This window comes from Amblyraja radiata, chromosome 18 (assembly GCF_010909765.2).
Source record: "Amblyraja radiata isolate CabotCenter1 chromosome 18, sAmbRad1.1.pri, whole genome shotgun sequence".
In the NCBI taxonomy this organism is placed as follows: Eukaryota; Metazoa; Chordata; class Chondrichthyes; order Rajiformes; family Rajidae; genus Amblyraja; species Amblyraja radiata.
The window spans coordinates 6,037,804-6,055,491 of NC_045973.1; the positions used below are offsets into that span (position 1 = coordinate 6,037,804).

The following is a 17,688-nucleotide window of genomic DNA, read 5'->3' on the forward strand; positions in this document are numbered from 1 at the left end:
GGAGTGACAAGAAAATTGCTTTATTATTTATTCATTAAAGCTATCATTATCTTCATTGCCCTGTGAAACACTTTAAATATTAAATTTTTGATTAATTGCAAAGCAGCCGTCGACATTACAGCAAAATTGTGGTTTTATAATATATTTAAAGATTGAATGTTAACATTTTATATAATCTCTGTATATTTTGGTTGCACATTAGACACAAATCAGTGATTTTAATCACATTTCAAAATCCAAACATTTTTAATTAAAAAATATAAAACTCTAACACATTCTGAATGTTTGTTGTCTTTGAAAATTACAGTATTAAATTATGAGAGGAATAGATAAGGTGGACAGTCAGAACCTTTTTCATCAGGATGAAAAAAATCACATCTCCATAGATGCTGCCTCACCCGCTGAGTTCCTCCATCCAGCATTGTTGTCTACCTTCGATTTTTCCAGCATCTGCAGTTCTTTCTGAAACATTCTACCTTTAAGGTGAGAGGGGCAAAGCTTGAAGGAGGTGTGTGGGGCAGGGTGGTGGGTGCCTGGAACGCGCTGCTGGGGGAGGTGGTGGAGGCAGATACGATAGTGGCGTTTTAGAGGCTTTTGGACAGGCACCTGGATATGCAGGGAATGGAGGGATATAGATTGTGTGTAGGCAGATAAGAAATGATCTCGGCACAGTCCTGTTCGGCACAGTCACTGTGGGCTGAAGGGCCTGTTCTCATGCTAGGAAGGAACTGCAGATGCTGGTTTACACCGGAGATAGACACAAAGTAACTCAGCGGGGCAGGCAACACCTCTGGAGAAAAGGGATGGATGATGTTGTAGGGTGAGACACCTCTGCAGACTCATTTGTCTGAAGAAGGGTCTCTACCTGAAACGTCACCTATCCCTTTTCTCCGGAGATGCTGCCCGTCCCGCTGAGTTACTCCAGCATGTTGTGTCTGCCTGTGCTGTATTGTTCTATGTTCTACATTCTGATTGTAAATTGTTCACCAAACTCTCTAACAAGCATTCAAATGTTGATTCAGTACAAAGAAACACACTTATTTGTAACGCCCCTTCTCACTCTGTGTAATCATTTCTCTTTACTTTGGCGAAGGGGGTTTTACAGGCTGGACAATCTCCGTTGGCGCTGTGTTCTCTTTTATCGCCTCTGGTTCTTTGTCTTCCTTCCATTTCCTGGCCCCCGTCGCGGTGTTGAACTTGTACAACCTTCCGGTCACTGAAGAAGACAAGCAAAGGTCATCTGGACTAAGCAAAATGCATTGCAACACCGGAATAAACATGTGTAAGAGGAACAGCAGATGCTGGTTTACACCGAAGATAGACACAAAATGTTGGAGTAAAGGCCCTGTCCCACTGTACGAGGTAATTCAAGAACTCTCCCGAGTTAAAAAAAATCGAACTCGTGGTAAGCACGTAGAATATACGTAGCGGGTACGTCGGAGCTCAGGACGTCTCTTAGCGGCTCGTAACGCTAATGGCAGGTACTCGGGAAACGCGCTAAGCTTGTGAAGACTCGTGAAGATTTTTCAACATGTTGAAAAATGTCCATGACAGCCCCGAGTACCTATGAGTGGCCATTACCGTAATTCTCCAAGTTCGAATCAGGGGAAACTCGGGAGAATTCCTTGAAACTCTTGAATTCGCTCGTACAGTGGGACAGCCCCATAACTGAGGGTCTCGACCCGAATCGTCAACTATTCCTTTTCTCCAGAGATGCTGCCTTTCCCGTTGCGTTACTCCAGCAGTTTGTGTCTATCCACCTGAAGTAAAATACTGTATGACTGAATTTGGCAAGCCTAACAGTGATGGATGTAAATGCAAGGAACTGCAGATGCTGGGATCATGAGCAAAACACACAACATTGTCAGAAGAACTGCCCATTTCTGGGCAGAGAATGGATAGGCGATGTTTCAGCTCCTTGGTTTTTAAAATCTAGCTTTACTTTAAACTTTACTTCGGAGATACAGTGCAGAAACAGGCCCTTCGTCACACGACCAGCGATCACCCCGTACTCCAGCACTAGCACTATCCTACACACTAGGGACAATTCTTCAGACAAAATACATTGGGACAGGTACACGGATAGGAAGGCTTCAGAGGGTTATGGGCCTAACGAGGGCAGGTGGGACCAGTGTGGATGAGGCATCTTGGTCAGCATGGGCAAGTTGGGCCGAAGGGCCTGCTTCCATATTGAATGACCCTATGACTATGATTACATTAATAACAAGTATTTTATACGGCATTACCTGGATCAACAGCTTGCCCATCGAAAACAGCGTCGTACTTAGTCACTTCCTGGGAAGAGTGAACATAAGTTGCATTTAATCAAATTTAAAAAGCTGATAATATTTACTTTGCTTGTGTGACCTTTTAGTCTGCAGTTCTTTCCAATCTCTATAATAACCTTAAAATAATTGAGAGCTCACATCCTCTGTGCGGGCTGTTGTGATCAGTAGTTGGCAGCCGATGGAGGCATTGCTAATGTTAGAGTAGAGTTGACAAGATAACAATCTCTTCTCCACACTGACACCGTAAAGGTAGTAGTTTAAAAAGTCATTTACGCGTTTTAGCTCCGTGAGTCCAAGTCTGCCAGGTAACCTTGCTGCCGACTCCCTTTACCAATGGTGCAGGAAGGAACTGCAGGTGCTGGTTTACTCCGAAGATAGAGACAAAGTGCTGGGGTAACTCAGCGGGTCAGGCAGCATCTCTGGAGAAATTGATGTTTCAGTTCAATAGACAATAGACAATAGGTGCAGGAGTAGGCCATTCGACCCTTCGAGCCATTCAATGTGATCATGGCTGATCATCCCCAATCAGTACCACATTCCTGCCTCCTCCCCAAAACCCCTTTCTTTCTTTTCTTTTAAAATCTTTTTGTTAAATTATTTTTTTAATTAATTTTTTATTAATTTTTTTTCAAAGGAAAAAAAAAGCAAAAAAAAAAAAGATAAACATAACATAGGGATCAGGATTACATTAATAACAAGTATAACCTAAATATGAGTCCAATGTCAAAATACACATTGGGTATAGACCCCCCAGTCTCTATGTAAATATAGTTAAGTGTTCAAAAGAAAACTTGTCTATATAAAAACAAAAAGATAAAAAGAAAAAAAAAAAGAGAGAAAAAGGAGAAAAACAAAACCCCCTAAACTAGAAAAAAAAATCAAAACAATATCTGGGCTGCGTATCCCCTGACTCCGCTATCTTTAAGAGCCCTATCTAGCTCTCTCTTGAAAGCTTCCAGAGAACTTCCAGACCCTTCTTCGGTCTGAATAGGTGATGTTTTGGGTCGAGACCCTTCTTCAGACAGTAGAGGGGTCTCAACCTGAAATGCCACCTATTCCTTTCCTCCAGAGATGCTGCCTGAGCCGCTGAGTTACTCCAGCACTATGAGTCTATCTTTCCTGTACTTATTGATGAGATATAGTTTGCACTGTGTGAAAGATTTAGCCAGTGCATCAGTGCCAAGCTTACAATCTTCCTTCACCGTGCTGGACTGTTCTGGTTGCCACAGGTTACAAAATATTACATCTGAACAAACCATATTTATGGAATTTAGATATGAAATTCATGAAATTTGGATATATTTTTTGCATGATCAGTCATGTAACTATAATCAAAAAAGTATCCATCGCAAATCATGTTTTTTTGTTTTATTTACCACTTAACAATGATTACACGTCCGACATCTTGTAAGTAAGATTTAATCTGAACAGCCAGCGAAAACTTCTCGAAGGTCACCTGACCTCAATCACGAGGCACAGGCACATTTGGCCACAAGGGGCACTGGCATTTATATTACAGATACATCACAGCTATGAAGAAAGGTTTCGGCCCGAAACGTCGCCTATTTCCTTCGCTCCATAGATGCTGCTGCACCCGCTGAGTTTCCCCAGCAATTTTGTGTACCATCACAGCTATGTATTGTGCGTGGCCCACCACCAGAGGCCGCCACAATAGAACAGTACAGCACAGGAATAGGCCATTCGGCCCACCATGTTTGTGCCGAACATGATGCCAAGTTAAACTGATCCCCATGTGCCTGTACATGACCCATATCCCTCTTTTCCCTGCACTTCCATGTGTCTATCCAAATGCCTCTTAAACGCCACTCTCGTGTCTGCCTCCACCACCACCCATGGCAGAGCGATCCAGGCCCACAACACTCTCTGTGTAAAAAATAACTTGCCCCGCACATCCCCATTAACCTTTGCCCCTCTCACGATATAGCTACGTCCTCTAGTGTTGGACATTGCTACCCTGGGAAAAACGTTCTGACTGTCTACCCTATCTGTGCCTCTCATAGAAACATAGAAAGATAGAAAAATAAGTGCAGGAGGAGACCATTTTGCCCTTAGAGCCAGCACCGCCATTCATTGTGATCATGACTGATCGTCCCCAATCAATAACCCGTGCCTGCCTTCTCCCCATATCCTTTGACTCCACTAGCCCCTAGAGCTCTATCTAACTCTCTCTTAAATCCATCCAGTGACTTGGCCTCCACTGCCCTCTGTGGCAGGGAATTCCACAAATTCACAACGATCTGGGTGAAAAAGTTTTTTCTCACCTCAGTCTTAAATGACCTCCCCTTTATTCTAAGACTGTGGCCCCTGGTTCTGGAACCAGGGGCCACAGGCTTTCATGATTGTATCTACTTCCATCAAGTCTTCCCTCAAAGTGCGACACTCCAGAGAAACCAATCCCGCCTCTCCCGAGAGTTGAAACCCTCTAATCGGGGCAGCAATCTGGTCATTTGCTATTTGGTTTCCTACAGTCTCTCTAGATTTGCTCTATCCTGGATGGGGAAACGAAAATCTTCCATCAGACGAAATACATTTGGACAGGTAGATGGATAGGAAAGATTCAGAGGGTTATGGGCCAGACGAGGACAGGTGGGACTAGTGTAGACGAGGCATTTTGGTCAGCATGGGCAAGTTGGGCCGAAGAGTCGACATTCTGCGCAGTTGGTAAATTTTACACTTACCGTCACTACTTCCACCTTTCTTTTAGGTTCTAAGGAAATGAAAAAAAAAAGAAAAAACCTGTCAAAACCAACATCATTTAAGAAGGAACTGCAGATGCTGGAAAAATTGAAGGTTGACAAAAATGCTGGAGAAACTCAGCGGGTGAGGCAGCATCTATGGAGCGAAGGAATAGGTGACGTTTCGGGTCGAGACCCTTCGGGTCTCAACCCGAAACGTCACCTATTCCTTCGCTCCATAGATGCTGCCTCACCCGCTGAGTTTCTCCAGCACTTTTGTCTATCTTCATTAAATAGGATTACTTGCATAAATAACATCTGGGTTTTATTTATCATAAAAGATACACACCTGGCACGTAAATCTTCACTCTGTAAAAGTAACAGACAGGAAGGTAATTAAAAGGGATAGTTTCGTTTTTGGTTTACAGTTACAGCATAGAGACAGGCCCTTCAGCCCATCGAGTCTACGCTAACTATCAATCGCCCGTTCACACTAGTTCCCACTTTCCCATCCACTCCCCGCTCACTAGGGGACAATTTACAGAGGACCATTAACCTGCAAACCCGCACGTTTTTCCCCCCAGCTGTTATCCGGCAACTGAACCATCCTATCAATTAGCCAACAGTCCTGAGCTATCTTCTACCTCATTGGAGACCATCAGACTATCTTTAAGAAAGAACTGCAGATGCTGGGGAAATCGAAGGTCGACAAAAATTGCTGGAGGAACTCAGCGGATGAGGCCGCATCTATGGAGAGAAGGAATAGGCGAGGTTTCGGGTTAAGACATCTGAAAATGGGTCTCGGCCAGAAATGTTGCTATTCCTTCCCTCCATAGATGCTGCCTCACCCGCTGAGTTCCTCCAGCATTTTTGTCTACCTCAGACTATCTTTAATCAGATTTTACTGGACTTTATCTTGCACTAAACGTTATACCCTTTATCGTGTACCTGTACATTGCGGACGGCTCCACTGTAATTGTGTACATTCTTTCCGCTGACTGGTTAGCACGCAACAAAAGCTTTTCACTGTACCTCGGTACACGTGGCAATAAACTAAACTAAACTAACTAACTATGCTAGATCTAAGATATCCCACTTTCTCATCCACTCCTTACACACTCGGGGCAACTGACAGAGGGCCGATTAACCGACAAATTTTACGATGCGGGAAGAAGCCAGAGAACCCGGAGGAAACTCACACGGTCACAGGGAGATCATGCAAACTCCGCACAGACAGGTCGGGATCGAACCCGGGCTCTGTGGCATTGTGAGGCCAGTGGCTGTCCGGCACAGATTACAAAACATCTGACAATGTTGTTGGAAGACAAATACGAAGAGACAGTGAAAGATGCAGGGACGGGTGTCAGGGGTTACGGGGAGAAGGCAGGGAGAGATAGATCAGCCATGATTGAATGGCGGAGTAGACTTGAAGGGCCGAATGGCCTAATTCTGCTTCTATCACTTATGATCTTATGAACATGATCAGCTCCCATCCCCTCTGCTGTAAGTGGCCACTTTCACCACGGTGTCTGCTGATTAAGATGGTTACACAGTGGAGCGGACACTGGCTAGCGTCCACAAGTTAACCAACGACAGTTAAAATCTGTCCCTTGATGGCGTCACCAAGCGGAAATGTTAATACATCTACAAGTGAAACACAGTCCTTATATTAACACAACGCACAATGCAACAGCTATGAAATGATTTCAATGTAATGAATTTTAAAGGACTCACCTCTTTGGGGGTGGCGGTGGAGGTGGCTTGGGCTTTTTGGCGCATGCTTTTCGGCAGCATTGGATGCACTTAGTGCGGGTCAGGATAAGATAGAGCACCAAGGCCAAGAGGATAGCCAGCATGATCACCAGCAGTGTGATGATGAACGGAACATACCAGTCTGTCCCATGGTAACTATTCACCGCATTCTCAACTATAATCAGTCCTTTTCTTTTCTGTTTAAAGAAGGCGAGACATTCATTATGCAGGAAGGAACTGCAGATGCTGGTTTACACCGAAGGTCGACACAAAACAAGTTGGGACCTCCAGCACTTTGTGCTTGGCTGAAGATTCCAGCATCTGGAATTATTTCATAAATTCATAAATCATAGGAGCAGTTAGCCCATCGTCTACTCCCCCATTCAATCATGGCTAATCTGTCTTTCCTTCTTAACCCCATTCTCCTGCCTTCTCCACATAACCCTAGACACCCTTACTAATCAAGAATCTGTCAATCTCCGCCTTAAAAATATCCACTGACTTGGCCTCTACAGCCGTCTGTGGCAAAGAATTCCACAGATTCACCTCCCTCTGACTAAAGAAATTCCTCCTCAACTCCTTTCTAAAGGTACATCCTTTTATTCTGAGGCTGTGACCTCTGGTCCTAGACTCTCCCACTAGTAGAAACTATCGGCAATTAATCACCCTGCACTAGGTTTCTAGAGTCTGACACCAATACCATGGCTTGTTGTAGAGTCATGGAGCTATGCATCATGGAAGCAGACCCTTCGGCCCTACTCATCCAAGCTGACCAAGTTGTCTAACCGAGCTCGGCTCACTTACCTGTACCCTATCCTTCTAAACATTTCCTACACATGTACCTGTCCAAGTGTCTGTTAAATGTTGTAAATGTATGCAGCTCTCGCATGTCCTCCAGCAGCTTGTTCCATATACAAGCCACTCTCTTCATGAAAAATATATCCCTCAGATCCCTTTTAAATCTTTTGTTTTAGACCCCCCCCTACCCTGGGGAAAAGGCTGCGCGCTTCACCTCATCATTGCCCTTCTGGGTTTTATAAACCTCGATAAGGTCATCCCTCAGCCTCCTGCACTACAGGGGAAAAAATCATCGCCTATCCAGCCTCTCCTTATAATTCAAACCCTCCAGATTCTTGTGTTGTGTTTGTACACTGTCTAGTTCAATGCCATCCTTCCTACAGTAGTGTGACCAGAACTGTACATGGCACTCGGTACATGGCCTGACCAACGTACCAGCCATCCCAACTCCTGTACCCAATACCCTGAGCAACGAAGGCAAACGTGCCAAATGCCCTCTTCACAACCCAGCCACCCATTTCATGGAACAATGTACCTGAACCCATAGATCTCCCTGTTCTACAACACACCCTAGGGCCAATAGACAATAGACAATAGGTGCAGGAGTAGGCCTTTCGGCCCTTCGAGCCAGCACCGCCATTCACTGTGATCATCGCTGATCATCCACAATCAGTACTGCCTTCTCCCCATATCCCTTGACTCCGCTATCTTTTAGAGCTCTATCGAACTCACTCTTGAAAGCATCCAGAGAAACGGCCTCCACTGTCTTCTGAGGCAGAGAATTCCACAGATTCACAACTCTCTGGGTGAAAAGGTTTTTCCTCATCTCTGTTCTAAATGGCCTACCTCTTATTCTTCAACTGTGGACCCTGGTTCTGGACTCCCCCAACATCGGGGACATGTTTCCCGCATCTAGCGTGTCCAAGCCCTTAATAATCTTGTATGTTTCAATAATATAATTTCCTGTGTAAGTCCTGCCCTGGTTTGACTTAACTAAACACCACACACACATCCATCTGAATTGAACTAGTAATAACACACATTGTAATGACAAAGCGAAGGGGAACTAATCTGTTTAAGAAGGAACTGTAGATGCTAGAAAATCGAAGGTAGACAAAAATGTTGGAGAAACTCAGCAGGTGAGACAGCATGTATGGAACTAATCTGGGTTATTTTACAAAATAAGCCACTTACGTAATAAGATGTTGTTGTAGGCGCTGTCGTTCTGGTCTCAACCACAGTAATGTCGATCAGCACTGTCCCTGTCCTTGGTTTGACTTTATTAATATTGTCATCGATAATATTGACGATGAGGTGGTACTGGTGTTGAATGTCTGCTTGTCCCACAAAGTCAAAAGGAGCCGTGACGATCAGTTTAGGGGTGTTAGATCCTCGGACAGGGTCAAAACCAAAATGGTTGTTCACATTTCCTGCACGAAAAATGGTCCGCAATAAAACATCGCGGTTTCAGAACCAAATGACAGATTGAAACGTAGCGAATAGTGAAAGGCCTGCATAGAGTGGGCGTGGAGAGGATGTTTCCCCTAGTGGGAGAGTCTAGGACCAGATGCCACAGCCTCAGAATAAAAGGATGTTCCTTTAGGAAGGAGATGAGGAGGAATTTCTTCAGTCAGAGGGTGGTGAATCTGTGGAATTCATTGCCACAGACGGCTGTGGAGGCCACAAGTCAATGGATATTATCAAGGTAGAGATTGGTAAATTCTTGATTAGCACGGGTGTCAGGGGTTACGGGGAGAAGGCAGTAGAATGGGGTTGAGAGGGAAAGATAGATCAGCCATGATTGAATGGCGGAGTAGACTTAATGGTCGAATGGCCTAATTCTGATCCTATGACTTATGAAATAACTCCAGATGCTGGCATCTTAAGCAAAACACAAAGTGCTGGAGAAGGGCCCTGACCAAGCTCATCCCACTTGCCTCTACCCTATCCTTCTAAACATTTCCTATCCGTGGACCTGTCCAAGTGTCTGTTCAATGCTGTGATTGTACCCACCTGCCAGAGGAGGTCATTGAATCAGGTTGAATCATAATGGTTAAAAAACATTTGGACAGGTATCTGGATAGGATAGTTTTAAAAAGAAATGGGCCAAATGCATGCAAGTGGGACTAGTGTGAATGAGCATGTTGGTTGGCATGGGCAAGTTGGCCTGTTTCCACGCTGTACGACTATAACATCATCTGTCCATTTCCTCCACAGATGCTGCCTGACCCGTGGAGTTCCTCCAGAACTTTGTGCTTTGTTGAAAATATTCTTTGAGTCTAGTTTAGTTAAGTTTTGAACTACAGCATGGAAATAGGCCCTTTGGCCCATCGAGTCCATGCTGGCCATCGATCATCCGCACACTAGTTCCATGTTGTCCCACCTTCCCATCCACTGCACTAGGGGCAATTTACCAAAGCCAATTAACCTACAAACCTGCACATCTTTGGGATGTGGGAGGAAACCGGAGCAGCCGGAGAAAACCCACGTGGTCACAGGGTGAACGTGCAAACTCCACACAAAGACAGCATCCGGGGTCAGGATGGAACTCAGGACTCTCGCGAACTTTTTCTTTTTATGTTTGCTGCTGAATGTTTCATAAGAAAATAATTCTGCACATCAACCTGTTCTGCAAATATTAAGTCATGTGCGGTAATTTAAAGTAATATACATACCGGATATGATCTGAAACCGTGATTCATTGTAGCTGGAATCTCTATCTTGACAGCTCAGTCGGAAGCTATTGATGTTAGTTCCAACGGCAATAGTATCAAGAATTGTTGCTTCGTATGTACGTGGAAGACAAACAGGTTTCTCATCGTTTTCCTCTATTATATTGATGATGACCTAACAAGGGACATTTTAAAAATGGAATAAGAAATACAATGCAATGGTAGTACAATGGTAGGTGCACAGAGTCTCTGGCCTGGAGTAGGACCAGAGGACATAGGTCCAAGGTGAAGGGGAAAAGATTTCAGCAACTAGGTTACAGAGAAAGGTTGAACAAGTTAGGGCTTTATTCTTTGGAGCGCAGAAGGTTAAGGGGGGACTTGATAGAGGTCTTTAAAATGATGAGAGGGATAGACAGCGTTGACGTGGATAAGCTTTTCCCACTGAGAGTAGGGAAGATTCAAACAAGGGGACATGACTTGAGAATTAAGGGACAGAAGTTTAGGGGTAACATGAGGGGGAACTTCTTTACTCAGAGAGTGGTGGCTGTGTGGAATGAGCTTCCAGTGAAGGTGGTGGAGGCAGGTTCGTTTTTATCATTTAAAAATAAATTGGATATTTATATGGATGGGAAAGGAATGGAGGGTTATGGTCTGAGCGCAGGTATATGGGACTAGGGAAGAATACGTGTTCGGCACGGACTAGAAGGGTCGAGATGGCCTGTTTCCGTGCTGTAATTGTTATATGGTTATATGGTTATATGGTTAATTTGAGGGGTAACTTTTTCACACAAAGGGTGATGGGTGTATGGAACAAGCTGCCAGAGGAGGTAGTTGAGGCTGGGACCATCCTAACATTTAAGAAGCAGTTAGACGGGTACAAGGATAGGACAGGTTTGGAGGGATATGGACCAAACGCAGGCAGGTGGAACTAGTGTAGGTGGGACATGTTGGACGGTGTGGGCAAGTTGGGCCGAGGGGCCTGTTTCCACGTTATATCACTCATGACTATGACTCTTTGACAAGAGATTAATAAGGAAAAAGAATGCAGCAAACCTTGTAAAGAGTGATACAGCGTGGAAATAGGTCCAACTTGCCCGCATCTACACTAGACTCACTGGCCTGCATTTGGCCTATATCCCTCTAAACCTATCCTATCCACGTACCTGTCTAAATGTTTCAACACACAAAAAGCTGTGGGTTTTGTTCGTGAATGTGAATATCTACCCTTCCCTGTAAATGATATAACGAAGAATGCCCGAGGGTTATAATCAGTGTCATATTAATATTTCATTCCAAGGTGGATAGTGTTGGGCTATATCTGAAAATCCCCCCCCCCCCCCTTATCCACCTTCACAGGTATCCCAGCTGAACACACCATTCATCACACAGAGAGCGAGAGGAAATAAATTTGATATCAGAAGCCAGTCTAAATCTGCTGCTATACCACTAATGGCTTATTCAGAAAACCCAAAGATCAGAATGAAATCTAAAAAAATGTAGGATAAAATGTGTCAGACATAAGGAACTGCAGATGCTGGTTTATCCGAAGATTGAGTTTAGAAGGTTGAGGGGAAACCTCATTGAAATTTACAGAATAATGAAAGGCATAAATAGAGTGGATGTGGAAAGGATGTTTCCACTGGTGGGAGAGTCTTTGACCAGGGGTCATAGCCTCAGAATTAAAGGGCACTCATTTGGAAAGGAGGTGAGGAGGAACTTCTTTAGTTAGAGGGTGGTGAATCTGTGGAACTCATTGCCACGGAGGACTGTGGAGGCCAAGTCAGTGGATATTTTTAAGGCAGAGATAGACAAATTCTTGATTAGTATAGATGACAAAGGTTATGGGGAGAAGGCAGGAAAATCGTATTAGGAGGCAGTTGAATTATTTCTGCACTTGAATTCTTTCTGGAAACAATGAAAACGCTTTCAGTGAAAGATATGGGCGGCAAGGTGGCACAGCAGTAGAGTTACTGCCTCACAGCGCCAGAGACCTGGGTTCGATCCCGACTGCGGGTGCTGTCTGTATGGAGTTTGTACGTTCTCCCAGTGACCTGCGTGGGTTTTCTCTGAGATCTTCGGTTTCCTCCCACACTCCAAAGACGTACAGGTTTGTAGGTTAATTGACTTGGTATAAATATGTGTAGGGTAGTGTTAGTGTGCGAGGGTTGCTGGCCAGTGCGGACACGGTGGGCCAAAGGGCCTGTTTCCGCACTGTGTCTTAAAACTAAACTAAACTAAGCATTGAATTTATTTGCATTCTGTCAAAAGAATTAAATGTTTGTAAAGAGTTAGATTTTTTAACACAAAGTGCTGGAGTAACTCAGTGGGTCAGGCACCATCTCAGGAGGACATGGATAGGTGATGTTTCAGTTCGGGACCCTTCCGCAGACCCCAACTCAAACCGTCGCCTATCCATGTTCTCCAGAGATGCTGCCTGACTCGCTGAGTTACTCCAGCACTTTGTGGCTTTTTTGTTGCAAATCACCATCTGCAGTTCCTTGCGTCTCTTCTCTTGACTTTTTGACCTATCTTACAAAGATGACAACATCACTTATCACTCTGCGTACAATGAGCAGAGGGCTTTTCACAAAAATGACTGTCGTGAAGTCCGCAAACATTACGTTCATTGAAGTTCCTTTGATATGATCGAGCCTTTTCAGGACCACTCTGTTCTTCAGAATAGAGAGCACTTACAATGCACAAGGGAAGGAAAATCTATGAAGCAGAACAGATTCATTTATGCATGATTGTACTTTAGTGTTGAGAGAAATCCTTTCACATTTATTAATAAATAAATGAATAAGTGTTAGTCAATGATATAATGGGGTGGTTTTGAATGCATTGAGTACAAGCGTGGGGATGCCATGTTACAATTGTACATGACATTGGTTAGACCAGGTTTGGAGCACTGCGTTCAGTTCTGGCCTCCACATCAGAGAGGTGATTTAAGGGCCTGTCCCACGAGCATGCGACTGCATGCGGCAAGCGTGACCTAACGTGGTCGCTTGAGCCGGTCCCCTTTCGATCTCCGGAGCCAAATGGAGTTGTGCGGAGCTGGTCCTGACATCGCACGGGGCTCCGAAAAACTGATCCGCAGCCGCATTGAGGCCGTACGCACCGCCTCGACGGGCATGTGCAGCGTCTTGACACCGTACGTCACGCGCGAACTTCCCGCGGACTTTGCTCGAGCTTCACGTCAACTCGTACAGCATCACTCGACCTCCGCGCGGCCCCCGGTTCCGGTTTGGTCGCGCGTGCCGCATGCAGTCGCATGCTCGTGGGACAGGCCCTTAAGCAAGAGCCAGTGTCGAAGAATCCACAAGGATGTTGCCTGAACTGGAGGGTTGATTTACAATGAGCGATTGGATAGGCAGGGTCTGTTTTCTCTGGAGCAAAGGCAGCTAAGAGTTGGCGTGATAGAGGAGAACAAAATTACACCATAGTTAAGGAAGATTGGATGGCGGGTTCGACAGTAAGTGGTCTGACCACCAGGTGGCGCCACAATGCCCTCTAATCCAGGCAGCATCCTGGTAAAGGTAGCTCAGCGGGTGCAGCAGCATCTATGGAGCGAAGGAAATAGGCAACGTTTCGGGCCGAAACCCTGGTAAATATCTTCTGCACATCAGATGTTTCAGAAACCAGTTGTGAATGTACACTGTCACTACACTCTCTCTACACCAGTTTATATTATATTATATTTTTAGCAAAAGAGACCAGAACCGCACACAATATCCCAGTATTGTGGCCTCAGCAAAATACTGTATACTGCCATTCTAAAAGCACATGTTATGCCTTCTTCACCACCCTCTCTATCTGCGTTGCCTAGCAAGGAACTATGTACGTGTACCCTTAGGTGTCCAAAGGCTGACATTCGATTTATTCTTGCAACGGTCAGATCAAGGTCCTTGCTCATGCCTTTTTTTAAACATCATGCAATCAATATTCGGAAATGCATATTTGCATTTATATTATCCCAGAGGTAAAGTCAGAGCAAACACTTGATTGATTAATTGAAGGATAAGGCACAGAAACAGGCCCTTCGGCCCACCGAGTCCACGCTGACCATCGATCACCCGCTTACGCTAGTTCTATGATATCACACATTCGCATCCACTCCCTACACACGAGGGGCAATTTACGGAGGGCAATTAACCCAACAAATCCGCACGTCTTTGCGACATGAAAGGGAATCTTGAGCACGGTGGCGCAGAGGTGGAGTTGCTGCCTTACAGCACCAGAGACACGGGTTCGATCCTGACTACGGGTGCTGTCTAAACGGAGTTTGTACGTTCTCCCCGTGACCGTGAGCGTTTTCTCCAGGCGCTGCGGTTTCCTCCCACATTCCAAAGGCATGTAGGTTTGTAGGTTAATTGGCTTCTGTAAATTGTCCCTGGTGTGTGCAGGAGAGAACTCGTGGACGGGTAATTGCTGGTCGGCGTGGACACGGTGGGCCGTTGGACCCGTTTCCACATTGTATCTTCAAACTAAACTAAAACTGACGACCTGGAGGAAACCCACGTGGTCAGGGGGAGAACGTGCAAACTCCACACAGACAGCACCCGAGATCAGTATCGAACCTGGGTTTCTGACGCTGTGAGGCAGCAACTCTACCACATATGTAAAAGCCCTGTCCCACGGTACGAGTTCATTCCAAGAGTTCTCCTGAGTTTGCCCGGATTCGAACTCGGAGATTTACGTTCATTGCCACTCGTCGGTACTCGGGGCTCTCGTGGACATTTTTCAACATGTTGAAAAATCTTCACGAGTCTTCCCATGCTTACCTGCCGTTAGCGAGTCTTCCCGAGTACCTGCCGTTAGCGCTATGAGACGTCCCCGAGCTCCGACGTACCCGCTACGTTCATTCTCCGTGCTTACCACGAGTTTGATTTTTTTTAAACTCGAGAGAGCTCTTGGAATGAACTCGTACCGTGGGACAGAGCTTTAACATTAATGGAGATACTTAACTAGAAAAACATTAATAATACATTGTTTCTAAGTTTAACTATTAAGTCTTTTCCAATGTTCGTATAACGGTAGAAAATAAATAATACTTTCACCTGGGTAACTGCAGTTTTGGGCTGAGTTGGATCGCTATCCACTGCCTCGATGGTGAGGGTGTATTCTTTGGCAGATTCATAGTCTAAGTGTGTTATTAGCTCTAGGATTCCTTCTTCCGGGTCAATCCAGAAGCGCCTGATGACCTGCTTGTCCCCGGAGATTATTTTGTAAGTCACGGCGTTCAGTGGAAAGTCATTATCTGTGGCAATAACTCTCCCAACCTTGTGTTTCGCTGTTCATAAAAAGACAAAGTAAAACAAACTCAGCATCCAGAATGCACAAGACGTGACAAGATGGAGTCGGTTCACACATATTCACTGCTGACGTAGAGTCATACAGCACAGTAGCAGGCCCTTCAGCCCAACGTGCCCATGCTGGCACAGATGGCCCATCTATACTAGTCCCACTTGCCCACGTTTAGCACATATACCTCTAAACCTTTCCTACACATGAAGTGGATGAGAGTGTGTGTGTGTGAGAGTGTGAGAGTGAGTGCATACGAGAGTGAGTGTGTGTGCGCGCATGCGTGTGCGTACACATGTGTGTAGGTGTGAGCGTGTGTGCCCGCGTTTGTGTGTGCATGTGTATGAAAATGTATATGTGTGTGTGTGTGTGTGTGTGCGCATGTGTGTGCGCATGTGTGTAGGTGTGAGTGTGAGTGTGTGTGTGCATGTGCATGTCTATTGTCTAAGATGGTCGATATTGCACAACAGTCGTTACATCTCCCGCGGTGGCAAAGGATAAGAACTCACTTGGTTCCGTTTCAAAGACATTGAAACGATAGGGATTCATCTCAAAGACCGGACTAAAGTCATTCACGGGAGTGATCTCCACAATCACTGTGGCTGTTGCTGCAGAAGAAAACATTCACCAAAAGGTTATTCTCTTCCAAATGTCATGTTCTGGTCTCACGTCTAATAAGAAGAAGTGTATAATCGAACTATTCCATCTTCTCACAGACCGCACGGCAGCTAAAGTGAGAAAGAATTTCAATTTGGGATTACAGAGCTGGTCGATATCTTAAATCGATGGCTTATGATGACTCTGTAGCCAGATAGAAATAATTATCAGAAACATTTGTTTTCTGGTTTAAATAGTCAATGCATTCACATCGACAAATGGAACTGTAAACACCAAATGCAAATAAAAGAGATGAATGAATCACCACTAAAATCCGAGCTGGAATCTGGTGAGATTCAAGCTTTTATTTAAGAAGGAACTGCAGATGCTGGAAAATCAAAGGTAGACAAAAATGCTGGAGAAACTCAGCAGGCGAGACAGCATCTATGGAGCGAAGAAAATAGGCAACGTTTCGGGGCCGAAATGAAGAAACAGGCCCTTCAGCCCAGCTTGCCCGCACTGACCAACACGTCCAATCTACACTAGTCCCACCTGCCTCCATTTGGCAGGTATCCCTCTCAGCTGTCCTATCCATGTACCTGTCTAATTGCTTCTTAAACATTGCGATAATCCCAGCCTCAACTACCTCCTCCAATAGCTCGTTTCATACACTCATTGCATGGAAACGATACCCCTCAGATTCCTGTAAAATCTTTTCCCCTTCACCTTTAACCTATGTTCTGGATTCCCCCACTCTGGGCAAGAGACTCTGTGCCTCTATCTGATCTATTCCTCTCATGATGTTATCACCTTATACTATGATAACCCCTTACTTAGTTATAGTGGACAATCGGCAATAACAGGCAACTTTACACCCCTATGGTCTGTTATAACTCTTAGAATAAAGGGGAGGTCATTTAAGACTGAGGCGAGAAAAAACTTTTTCACCCAGAGAGTTGTGAATTTATGGAATTCCCTGCCACAGAGGGCAGTGGAGGCCAAGTGACTGGATGGATTTAAGAGAGAGTTAGATAGAGCTCTAGGGGCTGGTGGAGTCAAGGGATATGGGGAGAAGGCAGGCACGGGTTATTGATAGGGGACGATCAGCCATGATCACAATGAATAGCGGTGCTGGCTCGAAGGGCCGAAGGGCCTCCTCCTGCACCTATTTTCTATGTTTCTATGTTTCAATAAACGAGGGGTTTACCCTGTTTAAAAAGCCGTGTGATTTTTTAAAATAGTGGCTTTGAAGAAATCGGACTCTGCGTATACAAAAGATAGACATAAAAAGCTGGAGTAACTCAGCGGGACAGGCAGCATCTCTGGAGAGAAGTAATAGCTGTTTTCAGGGGCAAAGTCACGGTTAAAGTCATGGTTTAACAGTAATTATGTCTTTGAAACCTGTTAAGAACATGGCTTCACATCGTTCAACAAGACCTGTATTTTTGTTGTTTTTTTTAACAACAGGAATAGCAGCTGAAAGATTGAAGTTTGCACCAAATTTGTAATTGTATGTTGACTGTAATAGTGAGCCCCACAGGGGGGGCAGTGATTCACTGGCATCAGCTTCTCAACTTTCACACT

The 17,688-nt window shown here is 44.9% G+C and overlaps 1 long non-coding RNA gene across 1 annotated transcript; it reads right to left on the reverse strand.

The window, feature by feature from the left end:
• Positions 1-910: 910 nt before the first annotated feature.
• LOC116983533 lies at positions 911-5,018 on the reverse strand. Its single transcript, XR_004414724.1, has 3 exons — positions 4,988-5,018; positions 2,247-2,295; positions 911-1,216 (listed from the first exon to the last, which is right to left on the reverse strand). It is a non-coding gene; the product is annotated as an uncharacterized LOC116983533 (long non-coding RNA).
• Positions 5,019-17,688: the final 12,670 nt, after the last annotated feature.